Source organism: Ctenopharyngodon idella, chromosome 21 (assembly GCF_019924925.1).
Source record: "Ctenopharyngodon idella isolate HZGC_01 chromosome 21, HZGC01, whole genome shotgun sequence".
Lineage (NCBI taxonomy): Eukaryota > Metazoa > Chordata > Actinopteri > Cypriniformes > Xenocyprididae > Ctenopharyngodon > Ctenopharyngodon idella.
This window is the reverse complement of record NC_067240.1, coordinates 11,147,894-11,157,500: the sequence shown is the minus strand read 5'-3', so window position 1 is coordinate 11,157,500 and position 9,607 is coordinate 11,147,894.

Here is a 9,607-nt window from a genome sequence, read left to right as displayed (position 1 = left end):
CCGAAATGCGAATCACAATGACAAATACAGGTCTTTTATAGTCATTAAACAGGTACTACTATTAAACCTGTCACAAATTCCAGTCATATGACTGACACTTTGGTTTTGTATAGCTTCAGGGTGTCTGCCACTGTTGCCTCATGAAAACACCTCCTACTCACACATTTGCAAACACTGGAGAGGAAGTTCCCCATCCTTCACTGCATCGCTGACACACACCTTCCCATCTTTTACCAGTTTAGCCACATGAAGAAGTGGCAAACACCTTTTTTCCCCTTACCTCTTTGGTGTGATATCACTTTACTGGGTCACCAGATTTCTCGGTGTCACTGTGGGGACACATTGCTCACCTCGTGACTTCTTTACCTCTTGAACCAGCAGAAATTTTCCCTTGATACCAGCCGTGACAGCCAGCTGTCATTTTCTCCTCCTACTTAATAGGAAAGGGAGGAAAAAGTGAGCCGCAGGAAGAGCCGGCATTGGTGAAAGCGAGAGTTGGAAAGCGATAAGCATCTCGGCTTATTTGTAGAGTCCCTCATCAAAGTTGAATGACTGAGTAATTGGTTTGTAACAGTAACACTTACTTGGCCATCAATAATGGCCATGCAAGCTTGGGTAGAATTACTTCATTGGAGGGGAGGGGGGGGAACCGTTGTCGGGTTTCAGCATCATTATGATCTGAAGGGACACGGTTATGTTGGACAAATATTTATGCAGTGTTGGGTTACTTGGAACATCCTAACGAGAGAGCACAAGAATAGGCAAGGTGATTGAGAAGTCAAATACACATGTCCAACATTATTATCTAATCTAAAGATCTCAAAGCAAAACAGTAATGATAAGATTGTAAGAATCAGCTTCAAGATTAGGAATGATAATTGTTCAGGTTCCGATTTCTCTTCTTTAATGATCTTGATTCTTTAGCAGCTTCATTAACAATTCTTTAAGTAAAAGAAAGTTTGAAATAAAAATAAAAAAATGCAATTCCACAACCTAATGATAAGATAACTTTCGTAAATCTAGAAATTTGGTGGCATAAATCTAATTCAGTAATTGGCCTTAAAGAGTAATTTGTTCAGGAATCAGACTACACTCTATGCTTTTGATTCATTAAAAAGAATGGGCTCAAAAATGTAAAATAAAGCAAATAAACCAACTCGTTTGGGAATCGAACAACATGAGCTTGATTCTGGATGATGAATGCACTGCATGTTCTTCAAACTTGTGCAATATATTGCATACATGATCCAGAGAGACCTTTTCAAATGCTTAGCAGTCAGAAACAGAATATTATGCAAAACACAAGGTCACCCCCAACTTTCATAGCCTAATTCACACTTTTTGATGAAAGAGTGGTTCTTCAAGTAAATCTAAACCCCACTGCTACTCAAAACCACCTTGAGATTATGATCCCAGACCGTGCTTGTTTGTTTTCTGTGATTCGGTTTCCTCTTCACTGCTTGTGTTCCCTCCTTTTGCTCTTTCCTCTGCGCAGCAGAACACTAGAGATGACGTTATGATGTAATTTCGTATGTTAATACCTCCAGTATCACATCAAAACATCAGACGTCTGCAGATCTCTGGGGTCACACACACACACAAGCTCTGTATTAAAATATAATTTGACATTTGCAACTGGAAAAGTTGCCGTGGCACAAAAAACAACAACAAAAAAACAAAAAGAACAAGGTGAAAACAGAGCTTGCTGTATTTCTCAGACTCAGGAACGCTGGTGTGGCCATATGTCATTCTCTCTGGTTTCGCATAAGACCCTTGTTACCTCCCCAGAGATGCACAGCTGTGGGACCTCTGTTTGAACCCCCAGCTGGGGGTTGAACAATGCTTCCCTCCAAAACAGACACACTCAAACACACACACACACTTTTTCGAGTAATCATAGCCTCATGCGGGGCCAAACTTTAAAGCTGGGGATCACTTCCCTGTGGTCGCTGCCCAGGCAGTAAACAGATCCAGTGGGCAGCTCACCTGAGAGAGCTAATGCGGAACCCAATCAGGCCTTCTCAGATGTCCGGCCCTTTCCACTGCCACTCGGGCAAGGCTACGAGGGCAAAGACAGGGGCCTGTGGAGAGGGATCATGGTGATACCCAATCAAACGTTGTAAATCCTCTCTGCAGACAGGCTCAGTGATATCGTTTCATTCACTAATGGCGTGAAACTAACTCACCGCCACTTCGCATATGAAGTAGGTGACAAATATAAGTCCAATGATTCACTGAAACCAATAACATATGCTCCGCACAGGGAGGAAATCACACTACCTCTTGAAGCATAATATCAAAACAAACAATGAGAGTTTGGGATCCGTCTGGGCCCAGACACAAGGGAGTCTTGGGATTAATTACCTAGCGATGAGTAATCATTCCTGTGCAACTTTGAATGGGAAACTTCATTCGGAAGCATGAATTCTCTCCACTCTGTACTTACTCTATACTCTTTGAAATGTTTCTCGTTATCAGATTTTTTTTTTAGGAAGATAGTAAAGTTTCCAGGCAGAAAAAAAGTAGAAAATGCACAGAAATCAGCATTAACCCATTTTACTTCCATATTCTGATGTATTTCTGAGAAGCAGGATTGGATTTTATCCATTAGGAATTGATTGGATCATGGAAATTGGATGTTATATATCAGAATGTTGCCAATGGGAGGGGCTGAAAACTAAGAGGGATTCCTAACATTATCTGAAAAATAAAGTACTATAGTTTTAAAGGCAAGTCATAACTTTTGGTAAAAAAAAAAAAAAAAAAAAAAAAAAAAAATGATGAAGACAAACTATTTGTTTACAATGTAACAACAAGCACTGATGACTCATGCACAAAAAGACCAGAATTGTGTATTAAGAAAATGAAAAGAATCGATTTTTATTTTAAGTTGCATGTTGACTTTAAGTGAAGGATATAAAACTATTTGTAACCTCAAACTATACTTTGGTTAAAAGTGCTCGCTACATTAATAAATGTATGATTAAAAAAATGGTGAAAACTGATGCTGAAATTGTAATTAGACAGCACATATACATATTGCTTTAAAAAGCTCTCTGTGAATAAGCCCCAGTGGTCAAAGCTCACCTCCAGTGGAGAAAAAAAGCATTACACTGCTTATTGTCTCAGCAAGCAATAGCCTCCAAAATTCCTCAAGAATTCCCCCCCCCCCCCTTTTTTTTTTTTTTAAAGAAAATGTACAACTTCAAACTGACTTTTTTTCTTATTATTTGGCTAAATCTTCATTTATTGGGTATATACATTTCATGATACCCTGAACTGTTCAGCTTCTGGTCAGTAGGGCTTTACTTTAAGTAAAGAGACAGCCCTTTCGAAACAAACCTCCTCAAGTTTCCATTCCTTGTCTTAGCTCATTTGTCTCTGTTAGGTCAGGGACAGACAACAGCATCACCATTATTAATATTGATCTAAGGCAGTTACAATTGATTTTCTCTCACCCATCATCCTCAGGTCATTTTTGTTGGTCAGGGAACCTGGGGTTCCAACTTGTGGAAAGCAAAGCATTTATTTATGTATTTATTTGAAAAATAAAAATTACATAATAAATATATATACATTAAATTATATATCCACGCAACCTGCTCAAGCAGACATCATGCGTCATCAGCACGTTCCGTAAGGCTATGCAGAGTTGTAGACAGACAGCCACCAAAGGCCACAAACAAACTGCAGCTGACTCTTACAGTTCCTCCTGAACCAAAACAACGAGCTTATGCTGCTTTCACGCCATGACGTAATTACAGTAATTAAGAGATGACAACCCGTGACATTCTCATTGGAGCTGTTCATGTAATTATGCATTTATATGGCAACACTATCAACGCTGAAATGAATCTGCAGCATTCAGGTGGTACAAGTAAGAGTTCTGTAAGTTGTTTAACCCTCACATTTGAATTTGGCAGTTGATCATGTGATGCACTGAACGTTCTAATCACATCGGTGTGATCGTACACCGGGTTAAGTTGAGTAGGGTTAAGTTGATTATTATTGTAATGTTATGAGCTAGCCTTTGATACATGAGGTAATTTAACGTTGTCTCTTGTGGACACTTTGTAGACTCTGTTCTGACTGTATGCGGTCATGTGTTTTGGAGGAGGCGTGTCTTTGGAGACGCTCTGTAGGAAGAATGGGATTAGAGATGCACCGATACTAAATTTCTCTTCCGATTATTCAGAATGATATCGGCCGATACCGATAGTTTGGTTTTTCTTAAGGAAAAAAAAAAAATTCTCCCAAATAATGTTGCAAACTATACAAGGAACCCTCTCATTTGGTACACTACAATAATAGAGGTTACAATTAACAGCAGAGGTATTATATTCAGCAGCTTTTTATTTTCGATATAATAATTACACTGTATAAAACTTAGTATCACATAAGGTAGTTTTCATAAGCACATGTCTTCATGGCAAATTTGCACAAACATATAATTAACAGTAAACAGTAAACACCTCTCCAGTGTTTTTTTTTTTTTTATTTATTTTTTTTTTATATATGAAGATAGCTAAGGAACTGTGAACACTGGAAAACATTCCTGAGGTAAAAGTGACATGATGTGACATATTGTTCACAAACTGTTTTATTGACGAATAAAGTGATTACATGAGACATGATACATTCTGGTAAGTTGTACAATATATTTAAACATACCTTTGATGTTCATTCATGTTTTTTGAGATAAAACTATTGAAGAGGAAGAAAAGACTCGCACTCCGCGCTGCCGCCTGAACTGAGGTGTTACAGCGATCTGACACGTCACATTTAAGAGCGCCGAAACGCCATTTATTGTTTGAATTTCATGATAAAATGGACAGAATTTGAAAACTGAAACTTTAATTCTTATCAGAAGTAATAAAGCACAAATCTTTTTGCGATTATTGGATGGAAGGCGGTACAAATAATATTTGATGTAGGAAAAAAAAACGCAGACCTGGCAACCCTGGCTTGAACTACGGGTGATTCATAGGGTCAAAAAGAGCCTGCTTTAAAGTCACTATTTTTAAACTGTTAATGCGTTAAAATTCAACACAAGAGTAATTTTCTTCACACACAGTATATGTATGAGTTGCAGTCTGAACACGTCTTTCTGCACCCTTTTGATTGACAGGATATAATCGGCCCTGACCATCGGCAGTTTTTAAAGTGATAATAATAGCTTTTATCAGCCGATACTGATTGTTAGCCGATACATCGGTGCATCTCTAGATGGGATCTTATGCTTTTAAAGCCAGCTTGCTTTTGCTAGCCTCTCTGAAGTTGCCTACCCTACCTTTAATACATAAATGCTTTGCTTCACTGGGAGTCTATGAGAGGATTGTTGAAAAAAAAAGACATAAGGATTTGAATTAATGTATTTTTGTTTCTAGCTCCTTTATATGATGATTAGTCACATTTATAATTGGGTGTGACTGCCACAAACAACCAATAATTCAAAATGACTGGCAGCATTTGGCATTTAGTTTGATGTTCATCTTGTTTCTTGTATATTACCATTTGTAAATATTGTACAATTAGTTCTAAGCTTAGGTGATTCATTTCATTGAGAAACTGAACATATCTTAATATATACATTGCCACACTGATAAGTGACATCTGTCCGCTCTTGAAATGCAGCAGCCGCCACTGATCTAATCAGTGACTGTGGTTTCCTATGCACTGTCTCCATGTTCCGTACTTCATAAAAAGTGGGATTAATACATAACTTTATGCCTGAATCTCACTATGTGATAAAATAAGTTAGCCACAGATTTACCACATGAGTTCTGTTAGGCAATGTCTCTCTATGAGCTTATTCAGGTTCATGAAGAACCACTCTGTAGTCTTCACTGTGTGCCTGCAGGCCTAACAGACGCTCTGCTTTTCACATTAACCTGGCTTACCAGCTAAATACACACAAGAGAACATTACTGTACTTCACAGTAAGTAAAATCTTCCAACAATCTTAGGATAATGAGGTCACAATGTAGAAATGAACGTCTTTATTAATTTCAAAGCCATTTAAGCCAAACAGGCTACTGAAACGGTATAAGTTATGATAGTGTAGACCTTTGCTGGAAAAGAAATGTAGAGGAAATAAATACCCCTAAATGTGAATAACGCTAAACATCCGCATATACACATACATGAAAAACCTAAAACACTTTCTTTCCACGCTGTGCTCCAAATAAGAAAACCTACAGAGTCCAAAGTTGTAAACATAATTTGAGGCACTTATGGGATAGCAGTGCATTATGGGAGAGAAGATTCAACACATTTACAAAGGAACATTACAGATCAATATATCGACAAATGTCAAAGCATTACAACTGTGGACAAATAAGCAACTGAAGAGGCACTGAAGACTATAAAGAGCAACTATAAACATAGATTGCTTACTGCATACTGTGCAGCACATATTGTGTACAATTATTAATACTTGGGGGAAAAAAATTAAAACCTGCGTAAGATGGTTTGCTAGATTTAACTTCAGATAGCTGCCAAATAGACTAGATGAAGACCAGCTTTAACTAATTAAAGACCAGTTTGGTCAGGCTGGAAGGCCATCTAAGACTAGCAAACAACCACCTTAGGTTACTTTAACAAATTTTGAGTAAAACTGAGTGAAGCTGAAGAGCACTGCATTGTGGGACACACAGTATTTCATGCAGTGTGTTCTCTCTGGTATTCCATGCATTAAAAAAAAGTACATGCTATGGTTAGTATACATCCTGCAATATGGTTGTATGCTATTTTGAGCACAGTGACTGTGTCTGTGAAATGTCCTTCCATGACTGTGGAGCACTGCATGTACTATTACGTCCTTCCCATACAGTGGTTTCCCTCCTTACCATATCCATTCTCATCACTACTGAGCCAGCTAACCTTCCGAGAGACTAGCCGCCCTTGCCGTCATGGCATTTGGCGAGTGCTGAGTGTGAATTAGACATGACAGGGTCACTGCGCCCAGAGTCTTATCCCTCAAGAGAGAAGAGCCAGACTACAGAATATAATTGGATACAAACATCAACACAAATGCCAATTTGTCCATCAGTTACTTGTCTCCGTCCTGTTTTCTCTATACGTTGATAACGTTTGAGGCAGAAAATCATCCACATTAGTCTAAACAAAAGCCATCTGTAATGTCTTTACCTAGACGAGGTACTGCACCTGACAACACAAATCTTTTGAAGTAAATGGCAATACTCACTGGAAATAAGTTGATAACGACTACACAGACTACACTACGACTACACTACTCTCTCACTCATCTCATTCGTTCCAGTTAAATAATGCTTGTATTGCATATAATTTTATTCATTCCCGCAGGCTTCGTGCTCACACCAAAAGCGTGCGCACCACTGATCTATATTAGTGGAGCAAACAAGCCACGCTCAGTCTCAAACAGAGACAGAAGTCAAACAGTCACAACAAGTACTAAAATGAGTGGCTTACTGCGCTTAAATGGTCAAATACATACAAAATTATGTCAAAATGACCATTTTGGCGATTATTCAGATAAACACCGTCAATTTTGGATCGTTAAATAGCTAAGAAAGAGACGCATGTTGTGTAACAGTATTGGGTCCGTTCATAAACTCTTAAAGGGACAGCAGTCCAATATTCCTGCTGCTGTCTGTCATGTTATTTAAAGGAACACTCCACTTTTTTTGAAAATAGGCTCATTTTCCAACTCCCCTAGAGTTAAACAGTTGAGTTTTACCGTTTTCGAATCCATTCAGTCGATATCCGGGTACCACTTTTAGCATAGCTTAGCATAGTTCATTGAATCTGATTAGACCGTTAGCATCTCGTTAAAAAATGACCAAAGAGTTTCAATATTTTTCCTATTTAAAACTTGACTCTTCTGTAGTTACATCGTGCAGTAAGACCGACGGAAAATGAAAAGTTGTGATTTTCTAGGCCGATATGGCTAGGAACTATACTCTCATTCCGCCGTAATAATCAAGGAACTTTGGGGAGTTGGAAAATGAGCCTATTTTCAAAAAAAGTGGAGTGTTCCTTTAAAGAACAAAAGACAAAGAAAATCACTTTCTGCTCTTGACTGAATAAGTTTTATAACTTTAATAGTAAGAATAAATCTGTATTTAATATTTACAATAAAGAATACAGAAATTAAGGTAAGCAATGTAAAATAACACTGGATGTGTTATTTTACCTTTTAACCAATGTAAAATAACACTGGATGTGTTATTTTACATTTGATTATTTTAATTTCTGTAGTATTTCTTACCTGAATAAAAACCTACTTAACCTGAAGAACTTAGTTTTATAGCTCTCTTTATTCTATTGCATTTATTTGTGCTGTTGTTTGCAATTTTTTTTTATTTTTTCTTATTTTATTACTGACTTTTTACTTGGTTTTTTTATGAAAATAAAACTTTGAGTTGAAGAAAAGTAGATTTTTGTATTATAGTTCTTAGAAAGAAAATCGGAATCGGCAAAAAACGGTATCAGCAGATCACACTAACAAAAAAAAAAGGAAATCGGAATCGGCCAAGGAAATTGCAATCTGTTCATCTCTAGCGTTCACCCTAACCCTAACCCTAAGTCAACATGAAATCAGAATCAGAAATTAATACCATCAAGATCATCCCTACATTTGTTTTCATTAAATATCCCGTCTGAAATACATCACATTGCTGAACTAAAATGGTTTGCACACATCAATTCATATTGACTTGAACAAAAATATGATCTATGGCCTCCAAACTCTTTGTACATTGGCATTGTTTCCTTCCATTGTCCTCTAACTGTGATAAGAAATATTTTGTGGTAATCAACATTATGCTACAAATGTTGTCAATTGAGCTTAACGTGTATTGAATGCAAAACGTTCCTTTAACGTTTGTATTTCAACTAATTTGATTGAAATAGACTACAAAATTCAGCAAATAACTATGAAGGACATGTGCGTAAACATATTACTGAATTCAAATGTAGCGGCCTCTCGGTCTGCAGTCTATTTCAAAACAGACCACATAATATATATGGCATTAAGCACTGGTCTCTAATTTAATTTCCTCTCAAATTTGGCAGCACAGCTGCATTAGTTCACTGTGATCAATACGAAGAAGTCTGCACTGCAAGAAAAAAATCATTTTACTGTCTTTATTTCAAATTACATCATGCAGGAACATTAAAGTAAATTGTAGATAGATCCTGTTTCATTATTTATTGTTTCATAGACAGTAATTACTGTCAGAAGACTTTGATGTGGTGAAAGCACTGCTCCTTCCCTTCCTGTTTCCCTTCCCGGCTAGCCGCCTATTCTATAATTATTCAAAGAATAACTGTGATTAATTTGATTAAACAGTGCATGTTATGAATTAAAAAGAGGAAAATATACATTTTCAGTCATTTGGTTTGGTCTTATAGTGGTTCATTTTTGACCACTGTGGTTAAACTCCAGTCTTCACTTCTTCTCCTTGAATAATATTATGTCTTGTCTTTAAATAGGACATTTTTGTGGTATGCCACAGTACCTATTCAACTCTGGTAGACCCCATGAATGCATTCAAACAAAGCACATTTGGAAATCATTATGATTTAGCCTCTGAATGGAGCTAATGGATGGGAAACAGGGTTT